Raw genomic sequence first — 17297 nt, forward strand, 5'->3', positions numbered from 1 at the left:
CTGAAGGCTGCAAAACACAGATATTGTGTGTTTTCTTTGGTGGCTTTTTATGATTGATTCTTTATTTGACAGTGACTAAAAACACTGGAGATTGGACTTTATTAGGCTTTCCTGGACACACCTAATAAGGGAATTCACCTTTAAAATGCTTGAGGTTCTAGTAGGTCTCTCCAAAGCTGTGCTGAATTCTCCAAAGGAGCACAGAGCCAGCATTCACAAAAAAAAAAAAAAAAAAGAAAAAGGATGTACCTTAATACTGTATGCTGAAATCTTGCAACAGCGAACAGCAAAGCTGGAGGAAAACTGTCGTACTCTGAGCAGGCACTGGAGTGTTCTTTGAGGTCTGAGAGACTGTACTCATCTTCTTCAGAACTATTATTCTGCAAAGAGGCCCATGTGTGCAACTGTCATGGATGCAGTGTTTCCTGTATTTGATCTTAGAAAATGTTTTTGAATGTTTCTGTGACACTGGATATTGTTTGCATTTTCTTGCTGCAAACTTAAGGGAGACGGTCCTCATTCCCCAACATTCACCACTACGATTACCCATTTATTTCCTAAGGCTCAGCTCATCTACATGCTGCTTATAGTCCAAAACTATTAGCCACTTCCTATCAATATTATTACCGTGGTTTAGAACAATTATTGGCAAATGTTTTTTAGCATCCATGTCCTTTCCCCACCACAGAGTATAGACTATCAGAATGACAACAAAGGAGCCCTCAGCTCTGAGCAGTTGTGGTGCCAAGAGAAACCACAGGTCTTTTGGCAGTGCCTAAAAACCAGACATCGTGTGTTCGCTTCACTATGTCTCACTGCTGGTTTCTCAGCTAGTACACAAGCACACATGCCTATATGCATATGAATACATATGTGTGCACCCTGCTGTAATGAATATTCTCTTTCAGCATCTGAGATGAAGAGGCAGGGATGCAGGGGTAACATCCAGGAAGAAAAGACATCAGCACTGAAGAGGGAGAAGTGCTGAGAACTCCAGTGCCAGAGGAGAAACTTGGGGCGGACCTGCTCATCAGGTGTGACAAAGCTCACACAATGCAGGGAGAAGCCTGCAGCACAAACAGCTGTGGGAAACTGCACTGAAGCATGAAATCCCAGTCCAGCCCTGGGAAAATGCTAGAAGAGCACTCCTCTATCACCAAAGATTATTTCCTCCATTTCTAGAAGAGGAGCTCCTTGGAAGGCATTCAGAAAAACACTGTGATATAGAAAGTTAAGGAAAAGTTTGTACAAGTTGAAATACCTGGACATCATCAAGTACAGTGCATAATCGTTGCCCTGAATGAGAATTAGAGCATGCAAGGTATCTTCTTGGAGCAATGCTGAAAGCCACTAGAGTCAATCAGAGCAAAGTTGACCATAATGATGCTGAAAAGATAGAGAGAAGAGCATATTAGGGAAGAGCTGGTGAAGCTGGCCCACCACAGTCCTAGCAGGACCAGGAGGAGTCTCACACAGGCTTCAGTGCTCCAGAGAACAAAGACAACTTCCAAGGAGATAGGCTTTAGTGGCCCCACAATGTTGGGCATTTCTTGGCAACAGCTGGGAAGAACCAGCCAGATTATGGATACTGAGTACTGAGATGGCTGCAAACTGTAGTAGTTTGGGTACAACCACTTAAAAATTTCCATTAAAAACCCAAGCCACTACACAAAACAGAGGCAGAGGAGTTGCAGGACACATAGCAAATGGAGCAGCGACAGATTTAGCGCTGTACTGGAGACAAAACCAAAGACACATGGAGAGTCTTGTAGGAGATATGCAGCACATCTGAACACACAAAGAAAGGCAGATTTACAGATGGCCCCTGCCACCTCCCATCGTGGTGCAGAAGAGATAGGAGATAGGGGTGGTATGAAATTATGGGAGAGCCAAGTGGGAAGACAAAATCAGAATGAACCTGCAGCACCAACAGGGAACAGAAGAGGCAGGGACAAGCAGGGAGTGGTTGGTGGGGAACTGGTCCTGTCTGGTCCCAGAGAAGACCCAACCAAGAATGATGGTATAAGAGAGATGTAATAACCTGGCAGTAAAGTGCAGGTTGCAGGAGGGAGGAGATAACAGGAAATCAGCCTGTTTGCAGAAGACTAGCAAGTCAGCTATGCTGGCAGTATCTTCATAAATATTTATCTTAATGCTGAAGAAGTTTAGTTTTATAAGCATGGGATCCTCTCATGTGGTTACTGAGTATGAATCAAAGACGGTTGTGGCTCGACACTGCCTTGTTTTTTGTTTGTTTTCCTGAACATCCTGGGATTGCACAGCCCTGCAAGCACAGCAGGGGTGTTGGCTGGGGCATTCTCCCTTCCTTTCAGTCCCTGATGCCCAGAGCACCAGAAATACCCCCAGAAAGTGGAATTTGAGGAATAGGATGAAGACCATAGAGGTCTTCTTCTGGGGGATGCAGGTAGAGGAAAAGGCCACAGCATTTGGGCTCAGCAAGGATGGGACACTGATGGTATCCTTTCCTCAGCCCCTTGTCTGCCTGGCCCCCTGCAGAGGCACCGCCCTTCACTTTGCACCAGTCATCCTCCTGCTTCTCATCATCATCCTCATGTTCCAAAATGCCAGGAGCACAGCTACGAAAAGGGAAGGCTGGCAGGGCATACCCAAAGGACAGTGGGGACAATGCCTGAGTGAAGAGCATCAGCTCTGGGACAAGCAGAAAAGAGAGAACATCTGCTCTGTCTGATTCAGAAAGGTAAATAATGAAAGCAGGCCATTCATTTTTACTTATGTATCTGTCTGGTTTCATTTTCTAGTGCTCCTGCCACAATTTTTGAGCTACAGCTAATGGGGATTTTCCAAACCAAACAAAACAAGCGAACCAAACAAAACAGCCCTGCAAGATTACCACAATAGGCAAGGGAGGAGAGGCAGCCTTGTGAAAGGGAAAGAGCTGGTCTGCAAGTGCACTGCTTTTACCTGCTCTACTGCAAAATGATTTTAACTCTTTTTTTTCTTTCTTCCTTCTTTTTAGGGTGGAAAATGGAATTCAAAATAGATTTGAGGATGGGCTTATTTCTCAGTTCAGGTTGCCAACAAGTAGCAAAGAACTCTCCAGTTACTGTGACCAGTGTGGTAGAGCAGGATGTGATCAGGGAAACATTGGGGTCCCCGAGGTGAGATAGGTTTTGCTTTGCCCCAGTGCAGCTGTGTCCAGAACTATGTATTACACTTAGAATCATAGACTCATAGAATTACTAAGGCTGGAAAAGATCTACTAAGATCATCTATGCCAACAATTAATCCATCACTACCAAACCACTAAATCATGTCCCTCAGTGCCACATCTACTCTTTTCTTGAACACCTCCAGGGACAGTGGCTCCCACCACCTCCCTAGGCAGCCTGTGCCAGTGCCTCACTACCCTTTCTGAGAAGAAATTGTTTCTGATATCCAACCTAAATCTTCCCTGGCACAACTTAAATGCATTATCTCTTGTCCTATCACTGTTACCTTGGAGAAGAGGCTGACCTCAACCTTGCCATAACCTCCTTTCAGGTAGCTAGCTGAAAGCAATAAGGTGTTCCCTGAGCCACCTTTTCTCCTGAACAATCCCAGTTCCCTCAGCCGCTCCCCATAAGACTTGGGCTCCAGACCTCTCACAGCTCCGCTGATGTCTTCTCTGGACACACTCCAAGGCCTCAGTGCCTTTCTTATAGTGAAGGGCCCCAAACTGAACACAGTACTTGAGGTGAGTCCCTCCACGGCTGAATACAGAGGGATGATCACCTCCCTGGTCCTGCTAACTACACTATTTCTGATACAAGCCAGGACGTCGTTAACATTCTTGGCCACCTGGACACGCTGCTGGCTTATTTTCAGCCAGCTGTCACCCAGAACCTTTTCCTCCATGCAACTCTGCCCCAAGACTGTAGCAATGCACGGGGTTGTTGTGGCCAAAGTGCAGGACCCCGCACCTAGTCTTGCTAAAGCTCACACAAATGGCCTCAGTCAATCCAGCCTCTCCAGATCCCACTGCATGGCCTTCCTACTCTCAAGCAGATTGACACACCCTCCCAACTTGGTGTCATCTGCAAACTTACCGAGGGTACATTCAGTCCCCTCAAGCCTAGACACAACAGGGAAAAAAGATGCTCCAGGCCAGGCTGCATCACTTGGGCAGATGCTCTCCCATCCTTCCAGAGGACGGGAGAGCCATGCTGGTGGGACAGGCTGCCACCCCACACATGCTTGTCATCGCGCCCTCTGCCAGATGTTATTGCTGCCCCAGACCTGCAGCAGGGCCGCTCGCATGAATGCTCCCTAACCTCTGTCAGTCAGAGGGAGACACTTAACATAAACAGTTTGAACAGGGGCTTGGTGCAAGATTAGCTCGGGGGACTGGGGCTGCCTGTCAGCAGAGCGCTTGCCTTGCCTTGCCCTCAGAGAAGATGCACCAGCTCACCCCACAGCAAGCATTGGCCCTGCACATCCAACAAAGTTCCTGTGGTGCTCAGGCCTTTCCCACCTCTGTGTTGGCAGCAGAAAGAAGGACTTGCCTGGAAAACTCCAGGCCACACAGCCTCTGCAATGAAGTCCTGGCCCTGGCAAAGCCCGCGCGTGTTGGGGCTCTGTACAGCATTGGTGGAGACTGAGGTTAAACCCCATATGTCCATCACCAACACTGAGGGGAGAAAAAGTGCTAGATAAAGTTCAGTACATGTCTTTGTGTGATTTCAGATGATTTTTAATGTGCCTTATGAAAGTGAATTGCCTTCTAAAAAAAGCATTTGTACATTTCACACCTTTGTGCCTGTGTGTGTGTATACGTGTCTTCTGTTATTTAGACTCTACAGATGGAAAAGCCCCATTATAGGCCATCCCATGCTCCCTGCCAGCACTATGTTGTTCTCCAGCAAGCATTTATTATGGCCTTGTTTAGACTAGCTTCACATGCTCCAAACAATGAGCTTTCTGCCACTTCCCGAGGGAGAGCAGTCAGCAAGTTAGCACTGCTTGCTCTTCTCTTGGTTTTCTTCTCCATCAAGCTGAGGGACTGTGCAAGCTGCCAGTGCAGCCCCTGCATTCCCCCAGGCTACCTGGCTGAGCATTCTCCTCCCTACACTGACTTCCCCCTTCTGACTCTCTTCCCTGAACAGTTCTCCTGCTTGACCACAGCTTTCTGCTGATCCCTTGCCTGGAACACAAAAGCGATATTGCAGGTGCGGTCATACAAGGAAAGAATTACTTCCTCTGCTCGTATGTTCACTGCCTCTTTAAATAGAAACCGAAATTGCAAAGGCAGTTGTGCCGTCATAGCACACAATAGATTCACATCTCATTTACTGCCAACTGTCTCCACAAATAGTCCCTTGATGTTCCTGTTTTCTGTACTTCTACAGCCCGTGGAACGTGCTTCAGATTATTTCTGCCCATGTCATTACTTGGGTTTTTCTAACATAGTATGGGTTATAACTTTAAAATTTTAAAACTAAAAATCAAGTTGTCTTTAATTGTTTTATTTATTGCCTGTAACAAGCAGTGAGCTGAGAAGCAAATGAGTCCTACATAGATAAAACAAGAGTCTATAAATGTGAGTGCAGGCCTAAGAGAATAGTTTCTTCTTTATCACATTTGGGATTTCTCAACAGTGGACAAATAAGGGAGATTCTATTAAAAAAGTCATCTTGAGTGTAAACTATAGAAGTTTGCATTCTTCAGTTTATGTTACGGAAAGTGGTGCCTGCTGTTCAGAGTGGAAAGGGGATGGAAAAAAGAGTGGCAAGAAAATTAAGCACTTCTCCATCAAATTAAAATATAATTAGTGAATCTGCACTGAATAACACATCGCTTTTCATGATATGCATTGCACATGTTAGCACAAGAAAAATGTAAGAAAAACATAAAGAAATAATTTTCTTTGTTTCACAACAAATTACGCAGAGCTGCACTCCTTGGTAGTACTATTTATAAAGGAAAATAACACAGAGTCAAAGCTGGCAAATTGAGAATACAGGGAAATTAAGACAAAAGCTAGACCAGTAACCACAAATGGAAGGGATCATCTCGTCAATTGAGAAGAAACATGAGCAATGTGAATAACATTTTTTTCCCTAAATGCTGAATGCCAATGGCTCCATCGTGCTTTAATTCTCTATACTTACACATGCCCTGCTCCACACACTTCCAGCATACTTTCACTTAATTTCAAAGTGCAGTCTCTCTCTGAAACAGCACTGTAAACATTTCATTGTGGGGTCCCACGCTTGACGTCTGTCAGTGATTTCCAAATGCAAAAACATCAGTTCACAAGTTAAAAAACAGATTTGTTTTTGTTAATTTCCTGTACGCCACTCTGCAGTACAAGAAGCAAACCCAGCTCTTCCTCATTCACACATCACCCAGGAGAAGGGCTGGTGTCTGGGGAAGGGCTCGTGGGTGAAGGAGGGGCTTGGTGAGGATCTGGCTGCTTTGCCCACTCTCTACAGTCACCACAGCTAACAGCTGCGCTTCTGTGCCACTGACCTCCAGCTGCTGAGCTGCACCTTGATATGAGGTGATCATCTATGGAGCTCTGCTGGCAAAGCAGTAGTTTCAGCATTCACCAATCCACTTTCATGCAAAATCTACCAGGTTAGCTTAGTTGGCTTCAATTGAATTAGCCTTGCTGCTGTTGCCTAAAGATCAGGCTTATATCATTTCTCCAGCTATAAAGCATAGTTGAGAGTGTCAGAGTACAGTAGTACTCATGTCAGCAGGCATGGAGAGACCCAGAAATCATCACCCTGAAGTCTTAGCTTTTGATATGTCAGGCTGCAGCACCCAGCTGGATAGCCCTCCTCTACTTGTCTCCTCATTCCTACAACATCGCTGTCCTCATATCTCCTGTGAATATTCCAGACTTCAGTGACAGGAACGGATTTGGAGAAGAATCAGGAAACTTAAACCCAGAGAAAGAAGGACATGTGGCCCATGGCCACATACTTGACAGAGCTAAGCTGTCAAGGACCAGTACTTCCCATCACAGCAATACTACTCACAAGTCTGGCCAGCTGTTAAATAATTGGTGTCCTGACTGTTCTCCAAGACAAACAGCTATCCCGAGTGTAGAAAGGGAGAGGAGAAATCACAGTGTGGAGGAAATGGCAGCTACTGGTAGAGAAAGAAGGTCAGAGAAAGCCCTTCTGTGATGGTGCCATTCTGCATTCTTGATAAAGTTGTCTGCAAGGCAAGCAGACTGATGTTAGTCCTTATCCAGCCACTCAAGCATTTGCTCCTATGAACTCAGTTTAAACATATGCTTACAGAACTCACTGAATGAAGTCCTGACTTTCAAAGTACTTCGGCTGCAATTCACCACTTAACTTAAAACATGCTCCCAAGCATTGCGGAGTCAGGGTCTATGGTGGACTTGGGCTTGTGATGAAGTACTGTGCTGAACCAGAAAATAATAGTATTGCATGTCATAATGTTTTATAATGAGAAATTGTGTAACATGATGCAAAAATTAAAGACGAGGAAGGAATTGAAAAGCTTACCTCTCTAATGAGGAGTGATGTTGCTGGTATTAAGGTAGATGCTTCCACCTAGTGTCTTATAGCAGTAGCTTATAGATTTCTGCTTTAGGAGGCTGGACGGCAACTGCAGCAGAAAATAGAAGTATAGAAAATACCGTCAATCATCTGTAGCCAAGAAGAGATGCAGAAACCTACATTATAAAGAGGTTCTATACATTCTGACAGCAACAACACTCAGAGCCTTCTTTCTGCAGATGACACTAACCCAGCACATGCACTGTGGTTCACCTCTGGACAGATGGACACCCCACTACTCCTGGCTGCACCACTTATCTTCCTGTCCCCTTCAAGCTGATATATGGCAGAGCAGGAAGGATGTCCCTGTTGTGAGGGGGTGTTGCTGATGTCCTAGCAGTAGCATGGTCATGAGAGTTGGGACTCCATCAAAGGTATTGCCAAACTTTCCTTTCAACTCTGAAACATGAGAGCTGTAGTTTCTTGTATCCCTCAGCTGTGCAAGTGCACGTGTCCTAGGTCTGCTTGCTCGTGTATTAGCAGCAGCTTCAGAGCCCCTTGTTGTTATCTTTCTCCTCTGTACCTCCATATTCCTGAGGCTTCATATGCACCTGCACATGCAGAAGTTACTGTCTTAGCTCTTTCAGCAACAAAAGAACTCCAAAGAAAAGAATCCCTTGGCATTAAGCCCCAGGATCTGAGACTTCAGCAGCAATCATTCAGTTTGGAATGTCCGAAGACTCTACACAGTAAATGAGTCAGATTCTGCTGAACGGGAAAGTGTCTAAAACCAATCCCTTCCACATCAAGGTGCATCCTGAATCTTGTCCCTCCCTGAAATATCCAGAGATAACAGGAGGTGTCTGCTCATTCAGAACTCACAGTCTGAGAAGCTCTCAAGAATGTTGGCTGCCAGTTACGTCCTGCCTCCCCAAAAGTTCATACTGTTGTATTTTCAGGCACGGATAGAGGAGCAGATCTAGCAATAGTTTTCAAGGCTGATGCTAAGGATAAACAAGCTCTGATTAAATTGACTGACCTAAAAAATCCGAAGTCAGAACAAGAGAATGCTGCTCTTGCTCCCAACCGTGCTTAAGGATGTCCTACTAGAAGCATGGATATAGGCATTTGTATTATATGTATACATCAATTCGAATTACAGCATAAGTGAACACTAGTGCTCAAGAAAGAAACACGGAGGAAGCTTTGGGGACAAATAGTGGATCCTTTAACTTTAACATTTTGAAGCCCTAACTTCATAAATTTTTTCCTCTGTATTCCTGATTTCTATTGAATCTCATTTTTCTTTGGCTCTGGCTTTACTCCCCATGGTAATTATGGACTGACCTGCAAGGCAGTGAGTAATCCATGCTGAGCAGATAAGTACAACCTTATCTCGAAACTTGTGGTTTACCCCTTTGAAGTTAAGTATCTGTGTGTTTAGCTGTCTCAAGACCTAAAATAGCCAATGCATGGCATTGACAGCAGAACAAAATAACCTCCACTCCCCTGGGAAAGAAATTGAGGGACAATGGCAAAGAGAACAGCTAAAAGCTGCTCAAAAATAATAATAATAATAATAAAAAATTAAAAAATTAAAGCACGAAGTTAGTGGTGTGCCCAGAAATATGGCAAATTTTAAAAAGAAAGCAGATTTACTTGCTTTGTCAGTGATGTGATATAGCTTCAGTTCTCACAAACTTCTCCAACAAAGATAATTCCCTTGTGAGAAGGTTTGGTACACTCCTACCATTTTAGTGTATTTCCTATTCTCTTACCGTATGGCTGTGGTAGTCACAGTGTTTATACTCTTGTTTCTATGTTCTTTCTCATTAATTCTTTACTGATCAGGCACGTTTATTAACTTCTGATTTGTTAACTAACTCTGACAGCTCAGTTGCTGCTCTAGGTCTAGTGGAAGATGAAAATAAGGGAAAACACCTTATCAGCTGACAACTCAGAGCTATTTCTTGGAAATGGGTTGTTAATCTCAAGAAGTAAAATAAAGCAAAACAAAGCAAACCCCAACCAAATAAATACATACTGCCATCAAGCACAGGCAGCTTAGCACAAGCGTACATAATTCGGATTCTTATCATTAATTTCTAATTCAGCTGGGAGACAGGAAAACCTTCTTCTATCAACCATGTAGGTAAGCAAGGGCTCTGGTCATCTCCTCTCTAATAGCTTTAAAAGACCCTATATCTATGACCTCAATTTTCTGAACTACCCAGCAGCTGTGAAGCCAGCTGGAGTCATGCCACTGACCCCATCACCAGCAGGTTGTGCCATTCAAGTGACTCCTGAGGAAGAGATGAAGCATTTCCCCAAAGCCCTCATTCTCCCGGATTTAGAATTTTATGCTATAATTTTAGCTACACACAACGAAATCTCCATATTTCATTGAAGTAAAATGTTTTAGTTGATACTACTGTGTGGGTACACACACATGTGCACTCACACGAGCACAGGCAAACATGTGCTGTTGCAATTTTTACACAAATCTCTAAAAACAACATTTAATTTATTGAAGTGCAGAAGCCCAATTTTTCCGTCTCTGACAGTTTCTCTCTCGCCCACATGGTTTGTATGAATGATATTTATAACGGACTTGGTTTGATCTGATATAGCCTCAGTGAATTTACTGCTGCTTCTACCCCACTGTGACTGAAACTGACAAGAACCAGAAGAATCCGCAGTTTTATTTTGGGCTTTATAGGTTTTCCCTCACTCCCTTTTCTCATGCCTGGATGGGGTCAGTGGCTGCATGAGCCCCTCGCATTCTGCACTGACGGGTAGCAGCGAGGCTGCATGGTGAGATGAATTATTCCTTTGATCAAAGAGTCAATCTCTGCCAACTCATAGTTGTCTTGTCAAGAAAAAAAGATGCAGAACAACAGAATTTTTTGTTTACAAAAGAAACATAATCTTTCCCTGCATGTAATTAATAGTTGAGTGTTCACAAATACCATATGCAGCACATAATCACTAGCCTTGCTACACTGAATACACTGCTTTACCTTCCAAGAGTTTATAGGGGTTTGAAGAGGGATGAGCGTTTCCTCCTTGTTGAGACAAACGTGTGTTTCTGTTCCTGTTCAGATTTTCTCCCTTGCTTTACATATGGAAACAAAAGGACTGCCCAAGAGCTCTGACTGGTTCAGAGGAAAGATAAATGGGATTTAGATCTCATCCCGCTGCAGAGGAAAGCCATTCAGGCACCCACCTGATGACTGAAGTTGCTATTTTAAGGTAAGCACTTGGTAGTTACAATCAAATATAAAACCACCCCTTATGGTTTTGCTTTTGATCTTCTCACAAGTATTTTTACTTGCTTAATACATATTTGTTGATTGCAATCAAACACAATCCTATTGCATGGAGAATTGCAACAGAACCAAAACAAAAAAAAAAACAAAGAAACCCACACTAATGGAAAGCTTATGCCATTCACGTTCCTTTTTATTAAGTTTTAAGGTGCTCCAAATTCAGCTTTACTGTAGTGCATGAATGAAACTGCAAGAAACTCCCAGTAATTCATACTCAATCCAAATACAAGTTCTTTTTCAGAAAGCATCCACGTTTATTAGCAGTCGCCAGATGGGATCTCACTGTAACCTCAGGGAAGAAAACTAATGGCTTTCCCATCGAGTCATATTTGGACACGATCCAGTCACTGTTAACATATCCCAATTCATTAGTAGCCACTGAATCCCAACCCTGTCTAATGCAAAGAGATACTTGGGAAAGATCATTTTGGAAATTATTTAATTTCCTTCCACAGCAAATTCGCATTATGTCTGAAAGCAAATGAAAGCTGTGGGTCCTCTGTTTCTCATGAAACCACCTCTGAGGAGCTCTGGGCAGAGCGGAGGCTGCGTTCGTTGGTTGCTCTTTGTGTTAATGACTCCTCTGACAGAAACTAGATCCTGAAATGTAAAGATTGGAAATGAAAGGGGACATAATCTAAAAAATTTTTGTTTCGAATGTATGTCAAAATTGGATTTACATTTCGAAAATCTGTGCCAAAACTCTTTTGTACATTTTATTTTCATTTGTCATTTAACGAAAGAGGGTTCCGTTGGGCTGTTGGGGGTTTTAAAGCTTGAATTGTTGTTTCCAGGCAAACCAACAGCAAAATCTCCATTTGTTGAGATGCACCAGTTTAGATACGATATCAATTTAATTTTTTTGTATTGATTTTTGCAAATCAAATCTAAATGTACCCTATTTTTTCAAAAGTGAATGCATTTCTCCAAATGAAGCGGCATTTCTTTTCTTACAACATAAGACATATTTTTCAATTTCATATGTTCACCCATAACTTTACATCTCAATCCATCAGTTAGCTCAACTGAATCCTTGTGTATTTGTCTGAAGAATGACTGCTTATACGAAATTCCTTCTCCAAGTTGTTATTAAAAGTGAATCTCATGCTTTTAGAACGTATCTCTGATACGATGCTAACTTGTTTACGTCTTACTCCTGAAATCACTAACACAATTTTATTTTCCCTCTGCTCCTCCAATAGCTGCAGGAAGAGGAGCATTTGTTGCAGCAGGTTTTGTTGGTGTAAGAACAGAAATCGATTTGTATGCTTTCCTAAAAATAAATGCACTTTTTGTGTGTGTGTGTGTGTGTGAACATATACGAAACACCTTTCAAAAACTTCTTCTAACCCACCACACACCGTTATACTTTTTGGTGTTTCTCGACTCAATTATAGAATAGTTTTTAAATCCAATTAATTTTTAAGCGTGGAAAACTGCTGTTTTAAATTACAGCACGTCGTTATGTTTGGGCAATGCAAACAACAGAGGCATTTTCCCTTGTCTCTGCTCAGCCTCACTGCTGGGTTCCCTGACACAGCGCCCCGGCTGGGACCTCCACGTGGAGATGTTAAGTCCAAAGAAAGCAGCACATAGAAAACAATGCTCTTTTTCTGAGTTCCCGTATTTTGCATTGTTGGTTGATACGGGGTTTACAAGAACCTTCCTTGGAAAATTAAAAACAAACAAAAAACACAACATCAAGAAGAAATTGGTTTCTTTATGCTCTTCTCTGGAAAAAAAAAAAAAATAATAATAATGGGAAAAAAGTGTGGGAAAAACAATAGACTGGGGAAGCATTCACATCGAGGGGTAATTTCAGAGTATTTTTCAAAGATAAGCGATTTTTTTGTTAGCAACGTTTAGCGACTTTTTCATATTTAAGTGATGCACTTTGTTGGCACCAAATACCCGACGACAATTCCAATGGTTTTCCTGACGGTCAGGAAAAAGCTGAGCCTGGCAGGGCTGGGAATACCCCTGCAAAAACCCCACGGCAACTAAAAAAACGCGCCGATATATATATATTTAATTTTAATTTGTTTTATTTGAATGCGGTGGTATTGCACGGGACGTTCCAACGCCAATCCCTACAGCGACTCCTGAGCCCGCAGCGCTCCGGGGCGGCCCCGCTCCCTCCTCCCGCAACGCGGGGCTGCCCCCGCCCGACACCCGCTGCCCGCTGTCCGAGCTGCCCCTCTGCTGGACGGCAGCTGCCACTGCAGGGAAAGAAACCTCCCAGCACCTCCCTCAGCCCGAAGTGATCGGGATGGGGACGGCGGGCTAGCAAAGGGAACAGAAACATGAAGTATTGGGTGCTTGAAGGCTTAGCAGTTAGCATTCGTTCTAAATAGCAAGCAAAATTAAAATAAAAAAAAAGAAATCCACATGCAATTTTCTCCCTCGAGATGGAAAAAAGTCTCATGCTTCACGTTATCTCATGTCTTTACTGTAATGTGTCTGTGTGGATACGCTCTACCCTACACTGGAGTAATGGTTGCAAAAGGTCTTGGATCAACAGTTCGACCTACAACCTTTCCCATGGGCTGTTTCACACCATGGATTTACACTAAATGAATTCAAAGTCATTTTCTATTCAACACAGCAAGCACTGATGCTGCGATGAGCAGCGCAGGGAACTTACCTGCCCACAGACTACAGTTTGTAGCAGTTGCTCTACAGTGAGCTTGTGTGATCTTCCCACTTTTTACAAGAGCTCACTCAGCCCTCACAACTTTTAAGAGACAAAAAGGAACCAAGGCGTCTGAGAGCACTGGGCTGGTGCTTGGGCAGCCAGCACTCAGCTCCACTACCATGAAGTTCTTCCACAACACGGCTCCATTGCCTGCTGTCCATATAACCCGGCACAACCCAGCCTCTGGCTTTGTCCTTCCTTCCAGCACAACCTTTGCTGGCAGCACAAGAAGCTTAGGAAAAGGAATGTATTGGGGTTTGCCTTTTTTTTTTCTTTTTTTTTTTCTTTTTTCTTTTTTTTCCTATACAATATCTACATTAGACAAACTAACTTTAATTTTGGGGTAGGGGTGTTCAGTAGCAAAAATAGTGATCGCGATCCACAACTGTGTCTCTATGAGTGGGTAGCAATTGATACACAGCTCTCCCTCTAATCCTTCATAGAAATGTTCTGTATCCAATTGTGAAACAGACTGTGGCTCTGATCTGCTTTGCACTGAATTCTGTCCCATTCTGCAGAAGCAACACCAACAAAAGTTAACTGTAAGACACCAGGCAGGAAGCACAGTCCATAGATCTGAACATTTCTTGCAATGTACATATGGTCATAAGGATTTTTGGGTGGTCCTGTGTAAAGCCGGGAGTTGGACTCGATGATCCTAACAGGTCCCTTCCAATTCAGAATATTCTATGATTCTATGAATATGTTTACCATCAAAGCTAAATTTACAGGATATTTGCTATTAAACTAATGCAAAGACTCCGGGTAAGAAACCATAGCATGAAATATCTGTTGCAACTATACATTATGAATTGGTCAGTTTTCAACAAAGATGCATTATATTTGTTTCAAGCAACAACTACTGGTATGTAGCAGAAGGGTCAGTTGCCCACAGTTGAGTGAATAGCACTGAAACAACAAATGTGCCTTTGCTTTCTGAAATACTGTCCACAAACCACATTTCTGGTAAAAGGGAAAAGTTACAACAAAAGAAACAAGCAAACAATACTATCAAATCTACATTCAGACTTTAGAAGCCTTGCAAGAAAATTTAAGTGCAAATAGAGAAAAGATGCAAAATAATATTTTTTGCTAACCAGAATATAGTTTATAACCTCAGCCTCCCTGAACTACACTGAAGTCAGAGGAAAACAAGCCAGTCATTGATTCTTGATACAAACCTCTGCCTCCTTGCACACTTGTGCACTCTGTTAATATTTCAGGCCTTTTATATCAATATATGGGCAAAATATAATAGAGCTGGAGATCTGTGAGGGGGAGGTTGAAGTGATTGGGAAGTACTTGGGAAGGAGGAAGAACAGTGCAAAAGTCATCCCCTTCCATTTCTGCCTTTTCATTCCCTTTGAATACTGCAGCTGTTGACAAGTGAAAGTTGGAATCAGATTGTTGAAAGAGCACAAGGAGGAAAGCAGATGGTGGGAAGAAGGGGGTTGTCACAACTGCATACTGTTTATTAAATGGAAGAACGCTGTACATTCTCTCTCCGACTTTTAGCTCTGAAGAAAAAAAAAAGAAAGGAAAAAGGAAAATCCCAGTAACTATTTCCCCCAGAGCAGTAAATAATAAATTGGGTAGTGCAGCTGGAGAGGGGAGGTAGAAAAGTTGAAAAGAAGAGCAGACATGCCGCTTCCTGCAGCAGCGAGCTATCAGATGGCTCAGTCCTCCCCTGGAAACTCACCCTGAGATAAGTTAAAATTGATGGCAAAAACCTGGCCTGGACAGAGGAATCCGTGGCTGTTCCAGGCTCTCATCATCCCCACAGCTGCTGCAGCTCCGTTGGGATCGTGCCACCCAGAGGAGTAGATTGCTTTGTATCCCTCACATTTCTGCCACGCTAGGGCTGCTGTCATTGATACCAGGTAAGTTCATGCTACAGCTCTGATACAAATCAGACACCCATCAAATTTAGTAGAACCCATGTGAGTCTCCAGGCTGCAGGAGTATAAGTTAGAATAGTAAAAACAGATATACAGTACAAGGATTTTGTATAGAAAGGGAGTTACTTTTATTTGAAAACAAACTACCACCCTGTTCCCAGTCTTGTATTGCCTCCTGCTGACAATGGTTTCTGAACAGTACAACTGTAGACTGTCCCAGATGGAAGAGAAATTCAGAATACCTTAGCTAGATTAGCTTCCCAACCTATCTGACTAGACAGTGTAGAAAAGAAGTGCCACAGCAGGAATGAGTGACCAGAAAAGCCCAGCAGCTGCACTACCACCACTTGCACAGTGTGAGGCATCTAAAATCATTCACTTCAAAACCACACTGTGCGTGTTTGCACACTGTGTCAAGAAGCACAGACCTTGTCAGGAGACTGCCAATAACCTATGGGACATTCAGCAATTTGCTAATGACGCTTTTATACTGCACACACACACACACTTAGAGCCGTTTCAATACAACATCGCTTGTTATTTTGGAGAAAAGGCTGACCCCTACCTCGTCACAACCTCCTTTCAGGCAGCTGTAGAGAGCAATAATGTCTCCTCCGAGTCTCCTCCAGACTGAACAATCCCAGCTCCCTCAGCTGCTCCCCATAAGACTTGTGCTCCAGACCCCTCACAGCCGCATTGCCCTCCTCTGGACACACTCCAGGGCCTCGATGTCTTTCTTGCAGTGATGGGCCAGGTTATACGTCCGCTGCACTTTCAGCCAGATTCCTGCCATGTGCTCATGAGTGAGCCTTCAGTCCAGATTATGGATCCCACCCAGCCTGGCTCTCCAAATCCATCTGGCGCAGAGACAGTTCTGTTGCACCACTGAGCTATGCAGAAGTACACAGGCAGTAGGTTTATTTCTTTCTTGTCACCTCTCTCTGTTCAAAAATCAAACTGGATATTTTAAAATACCTGCAGCTTAAGTGAGCCTGTTTGACTTTATCCTCAACACCGTGAAGGAAACACCTCACACAAGCAGTATCATTTCAGCTGGTAGGAAGCAAATGCTAAATAAAAGATGACCGTGGGTTCTGCTGTCTCTCATGTAAAACTCAAATCCCCAATCTGGTCACAAAAGTAGTAGACTAATACATTTCTACAGCAAAATTCAGAGCTGGGTCATAAAAGCAGAAATGTAGAAAGTATTCAGTTGCACAGATCGTTTTCTCTTAGAGAGGAAAAGAGCAGAGGCAGAAGAACGAGTCCAGAGAGAGGAGAGCATAAGGCAAGTACAGAAGTGGCAGGCTTGATTAAGATGAAAGACTATGGTCGTGCACCTAGAAAAACAAAATAAACCAGCCTGGCCATGAACAAAGTCATACATTTAATAGAAGCACTTTGTCAGTTTGATCATCTCCACTCAGGAAAAATAGTGGATGAAGCCACACAAACGGTACCTCAACAGACAGCACCCTGCAGGACTGGTAATGTACTTACAACCTTGAAATGAGAGACTTTTTAAAAATAGGTTTTCTGGTAACTAATTCTTTGATCTCTCTTCATGCTGTTGCCAAGTGACACGCAACCAGCTGTAGCCACTCACACATAAGTGGCATCTGCTACACTATCATGTCTCCTATGCCCACACTGTAAAGCATGATAAATTAGTGCCATTTTAAAAGAAATATAAAGCTATTGGCAATACATACAGAAAAGTAAATTCACATTTGCTTCAAAAGGAACTTGGATAACATCTTAAATAAAACTTTTTCCTCAATCTGTACATCTGCATATGCTCAGATTAAAAGAAACAAATGTAGTTTTGAAGAACCATTATGCTGTTCCTACAGTCAGGTGAATGAGGCAGTGAAGAACT

Source organism: Lagopus muta, chromosome 1 (assembly GCF_023343835.1).
Source record: "Lagopus muta isolate bLagMut1 chromosome 1, bLagMut1 primary, whole genome shotgun sequence".
NCBI classification, from domain to species: domain Eukaryota; kingdom Metazoa; phylum Chordata; class Aves; order Galliformes; family Phasianidae; genus Lagopus; species Lagopus muta.